At 44.0% G+C, this 15456-nt stretch overlaps 1 pseudogene; it reads left to right on the top strand.

Moving 5' to 3' along the window:
- LOC118623027 overlaps positions 1 to 13527 on the top strand; it is a 79455-nt pseudogene extending 65928 nt beyond the window's left edge.
- Positions 13528 to 15456: the final 1929 nt, after the last annotated feature.

Genomic DNA, 15456 nt, shown 5'->3' with positions numbered 1-15456 from the left:
GTATGCATGACCAATGGACATGGACAACAAAGCTGGGGACAGGGCGGGGAGGGAGGGGGAGGAGGGTGTCAATGGGGGGAAAAGGAAAAACATCTGTAACAAAAATAAATTAATTAATTAAATTTAAAAAATAAAATAAAATAAAAATGTTAAGGGTACCCAGCTAGTGTGGCTCAGTGGTGGAGCATCGGCCCATACACCAACCAAGAGGTTACCAGTTTGATTCTCAGTCAGGGCACATGCCCAGGTTGTGGGCCTGATCCCCAGTGGGGGGCATGCAGGAAGGGGCCAATCGATGTTCTCTCTCATTGATGTTTCTCTCTCTCTCTCTCTAAAATCAATAAAGAAAAAAATATTTTAAAGATAAATACATTTTAAAAATAAATTAAAAATGTTAAGGGTGCCAACAAGGAAGGAAAGACATCAGTCCTACTCAGGGACAACTCCTTTGACCATAAGAAGTTGAATTCAATTCCAAGGAATTAGTTTTTCCCTCAGAGCTTCTAGATGTCAGCTCAGCCTGGGTGATAATCTTGATTTCAGCCTTGCTATACCCTGAGCAGAAAACCCAGCCATGTTATGCCAAACTTCTGACCTACAGAATCGTGAGCAAATAAATTTTTAAAACAATAGTGATAAGTAAAAAAATAAAAACCTATAACATTCTACAGGACATTGAGTTTATAATTAGAGTAACTTGAGAAAATTTAGGCACATTCTGAATGTTAAGACATTTGGAAATGCAGTGATTTATGCAGTTATGAAATACATCCAGGATGACCATGTGACTTACTGTTTAATCTATGCCACTTTCGAGTGTGGAAGGGGCACTATGAATGATTGCCCTGGGAAAAGAAGTACAAATCGGGGCAGCCCCGGAAACCAGGACTTACCTCACCCAAGATGAAGGTGCTGGTTATGTAGCATTATGGCATTAACTGCAATATTGATTTTTTCCATTGTGGTAAATGCACATAGCATAAAACTAACTTGGTCACCATTTTTAAGTGTACAGTGCAGTGGCATTAAGCACATTCACTTCGCTGGGCAACGGTCACCACCATCCATCTCCAGAACTTTGATCGTTTTTGCAAAACCGAAACTGTTCCTATTGAATAACAACTCTCCTCCCAGCTCCTGGCAACCACCGTTCTGCTGCTGCTCTGTGAATTTCACTAGCTACCTTATATTAACGGACTCCTGCAGTATTTGTCCTTTTGTGACTGGCTTATTCTTCTTGGTATAATGTCCTCAAGGATCATCCATGTTGTAGCATGTGTCGGAGTGTCCTTTCTTTTTACGGCTGAATACTATTTCACTGGATGTATATACCATATTTTGTTTATTCATTCATTTGTAGATGGGCCCTTGAGTTGCTTCCATTTGGCAATTGTGAATAGTCCTGCTATGACTGTGGGTGTGTGAATTTCTCTGTGAGCCCTTGCTTTCGATTCTGAATTTTAAATGAAGAAATTAAAAATGGAGGGGGGCAACATTCTTTTCCTCTACGGATCTTTCTGGCCATACTTCCTCAGCACAGTACTCGTCAGACGGGAGTCCCGCTGTGGCTCTGGAGAATTCGTCAGAAAAAGCAGCTGTTGCAGATACTCTAAGGAAACTGCCTACTGGAAGAAACCACCCAGGGTCTCAGGTTTCATCCCCACCAAGAAAGGAAGCTAGTTTCTCTCTCACAAGTACCCATATGCAGTAGCCACACATGTTTCTAAGTGAAAGGGGTTGGCATCTAGAATGTCAGAATCAGAGCCGAGTGAATGGCCGGAGCTACCAGAGAACGAAGAGATCAACAGCGTGAGGTTGAATAACAGAGTGACCAAGGACGTTTTGGGAACATAGGGGACCATGAACTTCCTGGAAACAGACAACAGAACCAGCAGCCACCTGTTGGTGTGGAGGCTGAGATGAAAGGAGACAGACTACAGCAGAATGTGAACCTTCTGACACAAAGGAAAGTATTCTTGCTTTGGTTGTGGAAGGAGAGACCAGAATGTCAAGAATATTAATGCATCTGAGCCCAATTTAGATCATCTATGGAAATAGAAGCATCAAGATATAACCGTTTGTCTGAAATTTTAAGTACTTTTATTTCCACTGGGGATTTTTAGTCCTGGAAAGGAATGTCGACACGTCTGAAACAAATAAGGACTTGCCACATTTACTGGCAGGCATTGCTCTCTCTCTTCAAGTCTCTGTGGCAGATGTCCGCCCTCTGTGGAGTCAACAGAGGAAACCAATTCATCTATAACAGCAGCCTTGAAGAAACTTGATACACTTTTAGTCATTAGTAGTAGCCAAGCTTCAGAAAATAACGTCTGCAGGAGTTGTCTGCCAGTCCGCAAAGACAGCTGACAGCCAAATAGGTGTTAAGGAGCTTTGAGAGAAAAACGGACCCGAAGTGATTCTCTTCTGGCTTCCCAGAATGAACAGGTCCACAAGTCAGCTCCCATCAGACTGCACGTGTGTCGGTGAGGACTGAGACATTAGCAGGCAGGTCCTATGAAAACCTGCGCATGGATGTTTTAACAGCTTTATTCATAATTACCAAACATTGGAAATAACTAAGATGTCCTTCAGTAGGTGAATGGATAGACAAACCATATTTTTCCATATTTTTAGTGATGACAACATCTATCAAGCCACAAAGAGATGTGAAGGAACCTTCACGAATATTGCTAAGTGAAAGAAACCAGTCTGAAAAGGTTAAATACTATATGATTTCAACTATATGACATTCCGTAAAAGGCAAAACTGTAGATAGTAAAAGATCAATAGTTGCCAGGGTGAGCCCTAATATAAACTATGGGCGATTGTTATTAATGTATCAATATTGGTTCATCATTTGTAACCAATGTTCCACACTAATGCAAGATGTTAATTAAAAATTGTTTAAAATATATATTTCTTTACATTAACAGACACTTCACCTGGTTCTAAAGTAGAAGATGTAAAAAATGTTGCCTGGCCCTGGCCGGTTTGGCTCAGCAGTTAGAGCGTCAGCCTGCGGTCCAGAGAGACCCGGGTTCGGTTCCTGCTAAGGGCATGTACCTTGGTTGCAGTTTGTCCCCCGCCCTTGTTGGGTTGCGCGGGTGGCAACCACTCAATGTGTCTCTTTCATGTCGATGTTTCTCTCTCTCTCTCCCTCCCTACTCTATCTGAACAAAAAAAATGGAAAAATGTCCTCAGGTGAGGATAAAAAAAAATGTTGCCTGTCCAGTGTGGCTCAGTGGTTGAGTGTTGACCCATGCACCAAGAGGTCTCCAGTTCTATTCCTGGTCAGGACACATGCCCAGGCTGTGGGCCCAAATCCCTGTGCAGGAGGCAGCCAGTCGATGTTCTCTTTCATCGATGTTTCTCTCTCTCTCTCCCTCTCCCTTCCTCTCTCTCTTAAAACCAATAAAGAAAAAAGAATACAAAAGAAAAAGAAAATGTTAACATAAGGGTTCTAGGTGGTGGCATGTCAGGGGGTAGGGAACGGAAGTGCTAAGTCAAGGAAATTAATAAATGAGAGCAATACTGTCACCCTAATCCCCACTGAGCATCTGACTTCCTACACCACCCCTCACATGCAGAAATTCCCCATGCTCCCAGCAGGTGAGGAAGACTTCTGAGCAAACTGCTCCCTTGCCGCCCAGCTGCATGATGGTTAAGGACTTGGGCCCACAGACAAACAAGCCTGAGACCAGAGGAAGGCCCAGTCCCGAAGCTGCACGGCTGTCCGTCATCAGGCCTCCATCCTCCTCCCATTCTCTCTTCCTGCTGCAGACATTGACCGGATTCCCACGCAGGAAGCTCGGGCATTGCATGGAGTTGGCGGGAATGCACACCTAGATCTTGTTTTGCTGGGAACGAATGGCGGAGTTCCTACACGGCGTGGGAAAGCGGCTACACCATACACTATCACCTTATAAAAGCCATATGGACACACGTGCACACTCGTACATATGCCGTATATGTGGAAACCTGAGAGCGGAATGTTGAGCCCGGTATTTGTGAAGATAGTTTCCTAGCCAGAGTGATTTATGATCTTTTGTCTGATAATTTGTCTGTTCTACTTGTTAAGATCTGGACCTTCGGAAATGAACTGGTAGGGTGTGCCTACAGAAGTTTTTGTTCTCCTTAAGGTGATATATTCTGGCATAAAATGGATGATGTTGTGTATGGGGTACCACTTTAGAATGATAGGGAGTCTTTAAAAAGCAGAAGGCAAGAAATCCTACCACTTGTGCAGCCAAAAGCAGGTCAACGTGACACTCTGGCTCTCTGTGCTGGAGGCATCGAATGCCCTGTTGACTCAATTGTCAGTTTAGAAACTTCTAGCCACTTAGTTTGATATTTTGAAATATTCCCAGTGTGCTGTGTATTATGATTCATCCATTGAAACAGAAAATTGAAGACTAATTGAATAATTTTAATAATGGAGAAAAATTTACTCTATATTTTGACATGGGAATTTTCATTACAGGTAAATAGTAGTCACTCAAGTGTTTATACAGGTATTTGAAAACTTTGTGCAAAAACTACTTTAGCTAAAGCTGTGACTGACTGACCCGTTTTCCTGGATCTGGTTATTGGAAGTGAGTGGTGACGTGGTAGACTCTGGGCATGTGGAATTAGTATCATGGATTCCAGTCCTTGGTCCTTAAGATACTACTAATATAGTTTTCTTTTCTTTCCTGGTTGGCTCTCAAGTCTTTATAAATGCAACCAATGGCATTGGTTTTCACCAATATGACACAGAGCTTCACCGCCCCACCCCCTCAGCATGATGCCATTTCCCAGGGACCCTGCGCCACCTTTCATGCCTTCTTCCACCATGAGTCCTTCACTTGAGAAGCACCTTCGCTGCTGGAGGCTTCTGTCTCGCGGGATGACCAACGGCTTCAGAGAGAGTAGAGTGGTCAGCCCCAGATGTGCCAGCAAAATGACCATCCGGTGGAATTCAGTCATAGTTCTTTCTCGTGTGTCATTGCTATAAAACCTAGTGATAGAAGCATGGGGTGGGACAACCTGAGAGACCAGTGACCTCAAGTAGGGTTGTATATATAGCACTTTATACAGAGAAGAATGAAGGAGGAGGAAGTAGGCAAAGCTTATGGACCCCTCTTTGAAAAGAAAGAAGAGCCTGGCCGGTGTGGCTCAGTGGCTAAGCGTCGACCCACGCACCAAGGGGTCGCCGGTTTGACTCCCAGTCAGGACACATGCCCAGGTTGTGGGCCAAATCCCCAGTGGGGGGCATGCAGGAGGCGGCCAATCAATGTTCTCTCTCATCAATATTTCTCCCTCTCCCTCTCCCTTCCTCTCTCTCTAAAAATCAATAAAGAAAAAAAATTTTTTTAAATAAAAGAAAGAGTCTAAAGTTTGAGGTCAGAAGCAGGATCTAGGGATGGCTTATATTTGTGTGTGGTTTTCTGTTTCTATGTAAGGAGAGGGAACCATCTCTCCTGACTAAGGAGCAGAGGCCTCGGGGAGAGAGCCTGAGGGTGGGAAGAGGGGACGGGCTGATGCTCCCGGAAAGAGACAGCAGAGGAGAGATGCTAGCCTTTGGAAGGACTCCGATCATTCTGAACTAAAAGGGGGTGTGTTAGCTTGTAGGGCAGAAGGAGGGAAATTGAAGAAATGTACATTTTCTTAGTGAAGTGGGAGCAGAGGTAGCTTGTTAAGGCACTGTTTGCTGATCTATTTGTTAATAGCTCAGGCTTTCTGGGGAAATGGAGTTTAGTTCATAATATAAACAATAAAAGGTTAAGCTTTGGTTTTATATCCGTTTGCCCATTTTTCACTATTTTCTCATGCCTGAAGCTATGCAGCTCCTCGTTTTCTAACAATTTTGGAGGCCACCAAACAAAGATGATTGAAGCAGACTATTTGGCCATACTGAGGTGAAAGCTACTTTTAAAAGTTTGTCATTATTGTTATATTAATTATTTTTGCTATTTAAAAACTATTTTTTAAAAATATTGTATTCATTTTTTAGCATTTCACAGTTTAGCGTTGGAGTTGGGGTACATCTTCTCGTTGATGGCGTGCCACCGACTTTCTAGGTACAGTAGCTGTGCACATGACAAGGCGGGTGGTGTCTTAGTGCGGGCTGCCACAGCCAAAGACCTCCAGCTGGGTGGCTGAAATGTCCCCGGCGGGTCGCAAGCCCGCCTCACCCCGGTTCTTGTCTTGCTTATAGGAATTAATTTAAACCAGAGACAACAAAGAGACAAAGCACAGTTTAGTGCAGAAGTAAATACACTCGAATATAATCTGAGTAGGCAACTCAGCTGGTCTGAGTGCCTTCCCTAATGGGTGTCTTAAAGATCATATATCCTTATTTCTTTGGTTTCCAGACTACCCCTCCCACATGTTGGGCCCTCTGGGAGGGTTTCAAACCTCCCCCTTCCTCAGTTTTGTGGCTGCCCTGTAAAAAATTCTACATGTAGTCTACTGACCTTGTGCTCTTAGAATTACTTTTAGTTTGGGGCATGCTGTCTGGTGTGAGATAATGTCCCCTTTTTGTTCCCCTCTGGCCATTGTAAGCAAAATAAGCTTCCCCTTCTTTCCCCCATCCATCCTGGCCCTTTAGCCAGCTGCCTACTCTAACAGAAACACTAGAAATTTATTTTCTCAGAGTTCTGGAGGCACGAAGTGTCACATCAAGGTGCCAGCCCATCTGGTTTCTGGTAGGAGCCCTCTTCCTAGCCTGCAGACGGCCACCTTCTCTCTGGGCCGCCACTTGAGCTTCCCCCTGTGTGCACATGAAGAGAGAGCTCTCTGCTGTCTCCTCTTCAAAGTGCACTAATCCTGTTGGATCAGGGCCCCACCCTTACTACCTCGTTTAACCTTAATTACCTCCTTCTGGGCCCTATCTCCAACTACAGTCACTCTAGGGCTTTGAATTTCAGTATATGAATTTCGAAAAAGAAATAAAAATTCAGCTCATGAAGATGGCACCCTAAATTCCATTGGATATTGTATTTCTAACTATCTTAATCTTAACAAGTTATCACCAAGAAATATTTCCATCTTGCATAGGGCTTCAGGTTAAGTCTTTTGTCTTATTTATTTTTGAACTTTTGATTTTTTTTTTTTCTAGATTATGATGAAACCCTATAAAGGTTAAAATGGGATTTATAGTTTTAAATTAGAAATAATAGACTATGTATCATCATAGGCTTATCTCTGGAAAAACAAACACAGTCATAAAATAAAATATGAAAACTGAAAAAATTAAACTTTCCAAAACAGTCTGGTTTATTCTGGGCACAGACTTAATAACTCCTGCTGCTAGGAGAAGTATAATTTACTGCCACAAGAAAGCTTAAAATGTCAAGTATAGTCTGATAAAAGACATGCAAGCTGTCTGCAAATTAGAACATTCTTTCAACTGATGTATTTCCTACCTCTGTGCAGCGTTCATAATTGTGGCACTTAGAATTGAGAGCTCTGTGCGTGATGTAAACATTCACACCCTTGCCCTGAATTGGTTCTCATAGGTATTAAGCAGGTGTGGGTTGCTATAGACATTGGTAGGAACTACAAGATGCAAGGTATTAGGAGCTCAGGATAAATGAAACAGAAGTAGCCTTGAAGAGAACACACAGCAAGGAGATGATGTCGGGAGCTCTGGTTAAAAGCAGAGGTGGGCAGAGGGCCAAGTGCCCAAGTACTTAGCAGGAGGTTGCAGGTGCAGCAACCTTTTCCAACATCCAGATCATGACTCAGATCCAAGAAGGCCTGAGTGTTCAGCATAGGTGTCACCACACTGGTTTACCCGAAGCTGACCCCACTGATGACCTGAGAGTTCTTTCCTTTACATTTTAGGTAAGATTCCAAAAGATTTGGTTGTCTGATTTTTTTTAAGCCCAAAGCCAAACAAAAACAGCGAGTTTGAAAACAGAAGAGTTTACTAGAGACAGAGTGCGACATGGTTGCCCATAGCAGGGCTGGACATGCAAAACCTAGTGCCGCGTAGTGGAGAGGCTGGTACTCTGGGGAGCACCGCTGCTCTGTGATACTTTGTCATAGTTTGCCCCTGTGTTAGCAATAAAAACTATCTTCTTTATAGACTATCTAGAAAGACATAAAAAGTGTGTGGGAAAGATTTCCATAAAAGTGATTAAAATAAATAATACCTTGCTATTGAAAGGGATCAACCTCAGCTATTTCTAATGTTAAATTATGTGACATGGGCTTTTATTAAAATTGATCTAAATTTTGAGTTCAGTGCCTATTAAGCATAGGACTTCTGCGACTAATACAAGAGATGGATGGCACACACTAATATCATCCTCCCTCCCCCTCACGTGGCCAGAGCTCAGGGAGCAGTCTGGCTTCTAGGACCTGTGACCAGAGGACTCATCACCTTGGAGATGGGCTCCTCTTTGCTCAGAAGCTGGGCACAGTGGGAGGTGCACAGAAAAGGGCTAACGGCCTCATTTCCCCAGATCAGAGGAGCAAAAAATAAAGTTGACAATACTTACATTACCCTGCTTACATTTTCCAGTGTCCCTTTCAATCTTTATGTTATGAGAGTATAATCCAAAGGCATTTTATAATCAGGTAGTGTTCATGGTCTGTACCACCCCCAATGGTTAACACCCTAGAGGTATGGGAAGTATAGGTAATATAATTTTAGGTAGTGTGAAAAGAAACTTTTTTTTTACAGTGCACAAAACATTGGATTGGGAAGCAGAAATGTTCTGTGGGTTTACGCTCAAGTATTGCTTAACTCTAGGGTCCTAGGAAAACCATTCCTTGCTTTTGTTTTCTCTGTGAAATAATCATCTAAAGACACATACGGTGCCCTGGAATCTTAGAACAGTTAAACTAAATACTAATGAGTTGGGCAAAAGCACAAGTGAGATATCATCCAAGGTTTTAAGAACAGGTGTGTTCCATAATAGGACTAGACAGTGGCAGAGCTAGGACTTGACCTCAGGACCTTAGCACGTCAAAGTCATATTTTTAACTCCTGCTCAACCCTACCTACCACTTCCACACAGTCTGTACCTCATCCAACCACAGTGAAGTCACAGGGACAGTGACAATGACTTGCTCACCCCAGAGGTTTTCCTTGTGGTAGAGTTGACATTAAGATGACTTTTTCCTGTTAACATTTGACCAACTCAGGCCATCTCCATCGAGAATATTTTTAACTTTTCTCCACTAATGCACTATACCTACGTGAATCCTTTCTAATTAAAGTGTCTTTTTAACACTGGTAGTTTCTAGGGAAGGGAAACTCTCTGGGGTTTCCATTTTTCTCATCAAGTATGGAGGCTGTCGCTCCCACAGTAGAATAACAATCACTAATCTACTTAGAATGCCAGAAGAGTACTAAATACATTTTTCAGAATATTGTCTTTATACTGTATAGTGATTGTCAATATGAAAGTAGTAACTGAGTCTAAACTGTTAACAAATTTTGAACTTGTTTTGAAACATTGTTACAAGTTTAATTTTGCCATTGTTGCAGAGGCTCTAGGACCTTGTAATACAGCTTCTAAAAAAAAGACAACGATATCAATGAATTTTAAATGAGGTGCTACCTAAATCACAGAAGACATACGTACTAATGGAGTCTAGGGGTCTGCAGAAATGTATGAAGTTGCTGGAATGCAGCCTGTTGGATGAGGTTGAGGTCAGGAAGGGGAACAGAGTAGGCAGAACTTCCCAATTTCTGTCCCTTTAACCTAGAGAGCCACGGGCTTGCTCTTTGGAATGGCTGTAAAAGAAGAATTTTCCTTTTATAAGCAAATATTGATCCTTTGACAATTTCTGATTTATTTGTCTTAAAGATCTACCATAGCTTCTCCATTAATTACCCAAAGCTGTCCCTGCTCTCTAATCTAAGGTCTGAGTTTTTATGGAAAGCAATCGGGTTAAGAGGAATCTTAGGGACTTTTTGAGGTGTGAGCCGATGCCCACATTGACTCAAAGTTCAGCTGCCTCTTCTGGGCAGGACCAGTCCTCAAGATGGTAAGGTCAGGCAGAAGGTGACCCAGAAGTGCACCTCCACTTTGCCGGGTAGGTCTTTCCCGATTACTAGAATTGCTGAGCTGTGATGGATCTACTTGTTAAGCACACTGGGCCGGCCTGACCAGCATCCAGGGAGAAGCAGCAGGGCTGCAGGGCTCAGGAGTCCTCACAGAGGCACACCTACATGCTTGTGTAAAACCATCCTGCCCGGTGGCTACGCCCACACTCCTGTGCGCTCCAACCGTGCTGTCCTTTTGTGCTCGCGTAGGCTTGTAAGTTGTTGTGTTATTGATATATAAATAAATATATACACAAGTATATATATAAAGACAGAAGCATTTGAGATTCTAGGCTCCCTCATTGATACTAAACATCCCTGCACTTGAACGCTTTCCTGGTGATACTCCAACAGTACTTGGCTTTTCACACACACACACACACATTGTATTTTGCTTCTGTGAACAAAACTGTGTGAAAACCACAAAAACAAGAAATATACTCTTAACTTTCGTAGACATCTGTCATTAAACACAGCAGCCTGTTCTTTCACTGTCCTTGAACCTCTGTTTCTGAGACTGTTTTGTGTAAGGCTGTTTCCCCTCTGTTCTCTTCATTTCTAAAGTGGAATTTGATTGACTTTTCTAGTGCACTGTGTGCTCCATCACACATAACCATAAAGAGAATGTTTATGGCAGGTGCCCCCCACTTCACCTTGCACCCTTCTTCTGCTTAGCACATGGTTCTGCCCTGGGCATGGGGCCCTTTCCGGTCAGCCTGCGCTCCACTGTTCGGAACTACTGTTCGGATCCGCTGTTCCGATCTCACACTGACCCTTCTGGGCTGTCTTAGGCCTTTAGATGTGAGTGAAAGAGAAAGCTTGGCCGTCCTGACCTGGTCTTTTCTGACCTTTGCAGTAAATTTCAGTGTCTTAGACATTTAGTGCAGCTGTCAGTATTAATACTATCTCACAGATTAGGTCTTGAAAAGATCCAGCCAAGTTTAAAAAGTATTAGCTACAGAAAATGTTAATTTCATTTGGAACCGGAAGTAGGAATTGGCACCAAAGCTCTTGGTTAGCCTGCTCACTGTCCGTCACCTCACACTTCCCAGGCTTGGTCTGTGCAGAGAGCGTTCGGGGACCGAGAGAAGAAACTCAGGTCTGGTTCAGGCTGTCAGTGCTGTAAAGCTCTCCTGTGCTTTGGGGATGTCAAAGCACGTTTTATATGAAAATCAGAACCTTAAGGGAGGAAGGGTACTTTCTTTACATCTGAGAGTAACAGATACCTAGAGAAGCTAAGTGACTTGCCCAAGGTCACATTGCCAGTGACAGACCTGGGCCCAGGTGTTTTTCTCCCAGTACAGTGTTTTTTGATCATAACCAAATGCTCGGAGATCCACCTTTGAAGTTTTCTTTGTGAGCGTTTTTGTTTTTTGGGGTTTTTTTTGGTACGTGCCCCTAGCGGGAACTGAACCCGGGACTCTCTGGTCCGCAGGCCGACGCTCCAACCGCTGAGCCAAACTGGCCAGCGCTCTTTGTGAGGTTTAATATATTTTATTGGTGTTTCCATTTTCCAGTTGTGTATTTTATTTACTGCCTGTGAAGGAGAAACACTCCTGTGCGTCTCCTCTCAGTACTCACTGCTGTGGGCTTCTGCTCACCGGCCGTGTGGGGTTCTCTGCACATAAGGCAGTTCTGCAGCACCAGCCGGCGGCCCGACATTTAACTCAGCCCTGACACCCCCTACCTGGAGGCAGCATCAGTTCCTACAGGTCGAGGGCTCAGTCCCACGAGACTGTCCCCTCCCTTCAGTCATCAATCATAAATCCAGGTTATAGCAGCTGTGCTCCTGACGTACCTGCTGACTTTCTGACCAACCCCCTTGGGTTCTAGTAATTTGGTAGAGCAGCTCACAGAGAACTCAGGAAAACGTTTTACCTAGGAGATGAGGCTTCTCAGGAACAGCCAAACGTAAGGGACGCACAGGGCAGGGTCTGGACCTCTTCCAGGTCCCAAGCCGCTGGCCCTTTGGAGTTCGAGGTAGGCCACCCTCCTGACACAGCGATGGTTCTTGTCCATCAACATGGATCTCCAGACCGAGTCCTTTTGGGTTTTTATGGATTAGATTGATTGGATCATTGGCCACTGACATTTGAACTTAACCACCAGACCCTCTCCCCTCCTCAGAGGTGTGGACCTGGGCCATCCATTCAACCCTTTAAACAGGAGGTTAGTTCCCCTGGCAACCAGCCCCCTCTTTAGGGACTGTATAAAGGTCACCTCATTAACATAAACTCAAGTGAAATGAAAAGGGACTTGCCATTTATTAATAACAAAAGACACCCATTTCACCTTTCTCTCTGGAGCTACTTCAGGAACTGGGGATAAAAATTAAATAGAACAGGACACTCTGTACTCTGTGTCTAGTTTCTCTGGCTGACTGGCCCGCCACCCGCGCCACAGCACCTTGGACACCCCGAGGCCAGTGGTCAATTTCGGGCCAGGCCCGCCCAGCTGTTAGAGATGCAAAAAAATTATTGGACAACAAAGGCACTGGGATTAGTGTTCCTGAAATGAGCCACAGGTCGTCAGATTTTGCTAAGATTCTTAACCACACAGAGAATCCTGTGCGGGAATTGCTAGCTGTTCCAGAAATCTCCAAGGTGATACTTATGCAAGGAGCTGGGTCTGGCCGGTTCAGTGCGTCTCCCTAAACCTGGCCGGACTGGAAGCAGGAAGGTGTGCCGACCAGGTGGTGACGGGGGCTTGGCCACCTAAAGCCACAGACGGACCAGGAAGTGTGGGGCTGCGAACAGTCCACCCTAAGCCTGGGAGGTACGCAAACATTCTAGGCCCAAGCACGTGGACCTCAGCCCGCGGGCCTCCCGTGTGTATTACTGCGCCAGCGAGACTGGGCAGGGCGTGGAGTTCGACTCTATCCCTGACGTCAAGGGAGCGGTGCTGCTCTGCGACACGTCCTCCAACTTCCTCTCCAAGCCAGGGGGCAGTCCCGGGTGTGGGGTGATTTTTGCTGGTGCGCAGAAGAATGTTGGCTCTGCGGGGTCACGGTGGTGATGTCCGTGGTGACCTGCCGAGGTCCGCCCTCAGAGAGTGCCCCTTGGCCCTGGAGTACAAAGTGCAGGCTGGAAACTTCTCCTTGTACAACACTCCTCCCTGCTTCGGCATCCACCCCGGGCTTGGTCCTGGAGTGGATTAAGAACAGCGGCGGCGCAGCAGCCATGGCGAAGCTCAGCTCCATCAAATCGCATTGATTTATGATATCATCGATAATTCTCAAGGGTTCTCTGTAGGTCCAGTGGAGCCCCAGAATAGAAGCAAGATGAATATTCCGTTCCGCATTGGCAGCACCAAAGGAGATGATGCTTTAGAGAAAAGCTTTCCCAATAAAGCCCTTGAGCGCAATCTGATCTCCTCTAAGGGCGCAGGTCTGTGGGAGGCATGCGGGCCTCTCTGTATAATGCCGGCACGATGGAGGGGGTCCAGGAGCTGGCAGCCTTCATGAATTGGAGATGCATCAGCTGTGAACAAATCCTAACCAATATATACTGTACCCTTGAACAATGTCCAAAATTTAAAGTAGCTTAACGGCTTCAAAAACTTAACCATAGTATTTTTCTCAAAGGAGCATGCTTATTATAGATTCTTTTTCTTTTCTTTTCTTTTCTTTTCCAAAAAATGGCAAAATATCCACAGCTCTGCAAAGCTGGTAGGACTTAACAGACACCTTAATTTAGATTTGAACTGGAAGCGTTTTAAAAAATCTCTCTTTAGCTTTTCTAATGGTTTCACCTTATGTTGTCTTTGCTGCTACTTTTTCTAGTTAGATCTCGGTATTCAGACTTGCCTGTGGACTCACACAAAGTGCAGTTGATGTTTCTGGAGACACACAGACTAGTAGCATTGAGGGTGGGTGGGGTCTGCGGGGTCTGCTAGGTGCTGAATCTTGGTCCTTTTCAAAATGACAGCAGTGGGGGCTCCTGGGTTCCACAGTTGTTAATTCAGGTCATCCTTGATCCTGTGAGTATTTAGGGTTCTGGGCTAAAGAGCCATTTGGAGATCTTTATACTGTTATTCTCATAGAGATAAACGTGACACACCATATGTTTATATAGCATGGTCTGTTTTTAATACCAAATAGTTTCTATCTCAATACATTTATAGTTCTAATAATGCAGCTCTCAGTGATATGTGCAGAGACTTGGGGAATTTGTTAGAGTCCTTGGCCTTCTGCATTTTAACATATTTTCAACAGTTTATCTCCCCCTCCCCCCTCCCTTTGGAAGCTGCTTCACAAGACTTCAAAGCTCTCCAATTCACTTGCATCTTCCTTTCAGTAGGTGGAAGAGAAGGTTGGTTGGCTGGCTCTTTACTTTTCAGTTATGCCATGAAACCGAAGTCTCTGTTAAACTCCCTTATTGTTTGTTCACTTGACTGCACTCGTTAATTGTGTTTGACCAGGGTGACACTGTGAGTTCTGGAAGATCCTTGCTGGAGTCTTTGCCCCTGTTGTTTATCCTTCGTCAGTGTTTTGTGTTGAATACGTGAAGGACATTAAAGTCCTAAAACACCTAAAAAAAAATATATATATATATGTATATATATATATACACACACATATCAGGAGGTGACACCTCTATGGCTCTTATGTAGGAAATTCCAAGGGTTTTAGGAGCTATGTGCCAGGAACAGTGGACAAGGACAAAATATGTATTCTTGTAAATCATAATATCACACTGAATTGCTGGGTAACTCTCTCATGGATAACATGCCAAAATGCACAGGAAAAATATGGAGAAACCTCCACTGACAAAAATTATTAGACAAGAAAATAGGGGAAGGAAAGCAGAAAGTGGATATTACTAAGACTTTCAGAAAGAGTTTTACAAAATTCAGCTACTTATTTTCCTTCTGGATATATTTTCAGGTGGTTTAACTTTTATATATTCCGAGCATATTTTCATGACCAATTTTTGGTTTTGTTGTTGTTTAAATATTTCCTATTCATTGATCTAACGAGGATCACTGGGCATCTGCTATGTGCCAGGCTGTGTCCAAAGTGGTGGGTGCAGACATCAGCGAACCCCAAACACCTGATTTCAGGGGGTTTACACACTAGTTGGAGGAGACAGACAATAAGCAACTATAGCAGGATGTTGAAATGGAATTCTTTCTTGTTTTCATGTCTGGCACAGTAGTACAAAAATATGTTTATACTAGTCAGCATACAGTCAGGAAAATGAAACCACCCTCGTTATGTTGACAGAGGAAATGTGTAAGGAGTTGGCTAAACAGATATTAGAAGGCTGAAAATACAAAGAGGGAACAAATGAGGTAGGACAGCCAAATCAACCGCAACTACCACCCTGTGTCAGGGGAACAGAGAAGAGAACAGGTTATCAGAGCCTAGGTGCTTGGGGGAGGGGACCTCAGAGCTGGGACCCTGACCCTGGGAA

This window comes from Molossus molossus, unplaced genomic scaffold (assembly GCF_014108415.1).
Source record: "Molossus molossus isolate mMolMol1 unplaced genomic scaffold, mMolMol1.p scaffold_m16_p_9, whole genome shotgun sequence".
Taxonomy (NCBI): domain Eukaryota; kingdom Metazoa; phylum Chordata; class Mammalia; order Chiroptera; family Molossidae; genus Molossus; species Molossus molossus.
Note: the sequence above shows the minus strand (reverse complement) of the source record. Positions and strands in the feature narration are given on the sequence as shown.